The sequence below is a fragment of the Etheostoma cragini genome, chromosome 11 (genome assembly GCF_013103735.1).
Source record: "Etheostoma cragini isolate CJK2018 chromosome 11, CSU_Ecrag_1.0, whole genome shotgun sequence".
Taxonomy (NCBI): Eukaryota; Metazoa; Chordata; class Actinopteri; order Perciformes; family Percidae; genus Etheostoma; species Etheostoma cragini.
This window is the reverse complement of record NC_048417.1, coordinates 26,117,255-26,118,783: the sequence shown is the minus strand read 5'-3', so window position 1 is coordinate 26,118,783 and position 1,529 is coordinate 26,117,255. Positions and strand designations below refer to the sequence as shown.

The 1,529-nt window shown below is 43.2% G+C and overlaps 1 protein-coding gene across 1 annotated transcript in view; it reads right to left on the bottom strand.

Annotated features, from left to right (window-relative positions):
* LOC117952668 (ribosomal RNA processing protein 1 homolog B-like) overlaps positions 1 to 1,529 on the bottom strand; it is a 43,345-nt gene that overhangs the window by 9,364 nt on the left and 32,452 nt on the right. The window contains exon 17 of the transcript XR_004658468.1: positions 1,020 to 1,022. The gene's annotated coding sequence lies outside the window, so the exon portion shown is untranslated. The remainder of the gene's footprint in view (positions 1 to 1,019; positions 1,023 to 1,529) is intronic.

Below are 1,529 nucleotides of genomic sequence, written 5' to 3'. Positions count from 1 at the left end.
GGCCCCCCCCCCCCACCCAAGGTCTGATCCTAGACCCACCCCTGCTGCTACTTCCTACTCCACTCCACTGTACCTCTTAGGGGATTGTTGTAGAAAGTCCTAATATTTCAAGATAGAAAGTCTAAATATTTCAAAATAGAAATCCTAATATATACCGTGGACGTCTGGTCACCCTAGAGTAAAGTTATCCCAACTTGTCCCGGCTAACCATGGCTAACGCCACCATGCTAACTGCTAGCTAACACATTGAGAAACCACTAGTAAAGTAATCCCAACTGGTCCTGGCTAATGCCGCCATGCTAACCCTGCTAACTACTAACGTTACTGGAGGACCAGGCAAGCAGGCCACGGTTGTTTACAATGTGTAGCCTGTTCAGCGGCCATGGCTGACAACGGTGAGTTATTTTAAGCCAAGAGAGGGGGGCTGTAGATCAGGAAGAGAGGACCGTGAGTTAGCAGTAAACATGACGTTTTTTAGGTTGGGTAGATTACTTAGTTGACTCTCGTTCATAGTTTTTTGAAAGATTTGTACCATAAGTAGAAGGGTGCAACCACTTGTTTGTGACCTCTGACATCTGAATGTTAGTACTTGAACACTCTGAAGCATTTACTGCCCCCATCAGTTCCGCTGAGTAGGCGCTGCACTGATGCAGCTAACCCAGGCATCATTGTTAACGTCGTAAAAAAAAAAAGTCAAAGGTCATGTTAGAACCATGAGGTGTCAGTAGTATCGGTTCTCGAGACATCCCTAGTTCAATTGGGTGGAGATGACGGCAAGGTAGTGTTATTTTTAGCGTAATGTTATTTTTAGCAGTTCTTACCGTAATTTAATTAATTAAAAATTGTCTGTCTGTCTGACGACTGGAGAGGAGGGCGAGGTTGTTTTTTTGTGTAATTCTTTGCCGAAAAAGTGTGGCTGTCAGTTGGGCACCGAACTCCCCGTGAGCACGGGCTTTTATGACTGTCAATGTAGCCAGCAGGAAGTGATGAGGATACTTCCATGGAACAGAGAGGATGACAAACTAGAGAGCAAAAATAGCGCCCCCTGTCAAAACTAGTCATTTGTGTTCATCTCAGTATAATCTTCCAACTGATGCCTACCATGTAATTGGACCGGCCTACAAGTTTCTATTAACATGGTCTATCACACAAGTAGGCCGTGCGAGAAGCTTCTCAACCATGAAAGAAGAATCTTGAGGCATTTATGCATTTGTTCACCGAGAAAGAAATTATTAAGTCTTTGGACAGTGACAAAGTTGCAGAGACCAGTGCAATGCTCACACATGGATTAGTGTTTTAGACTTGGTCATGTTTCCTTAAAGCTACAATTGTGAAAAGAGATGAGCAGTCTGCCACGACTGATGACTGGAGAAGCGTTTTTTAAGTGCACCATTTATGTCTTTATTTACAAAAAGGACACTAAAATATACTCAAACCAAACCAGAAAACCAAAATATTAAAGTGGGTGACAATAGCCAACAAACAAACAGCAAGCTGCCAACATCCTCCTTTCTTTTCCAAATGCCCTT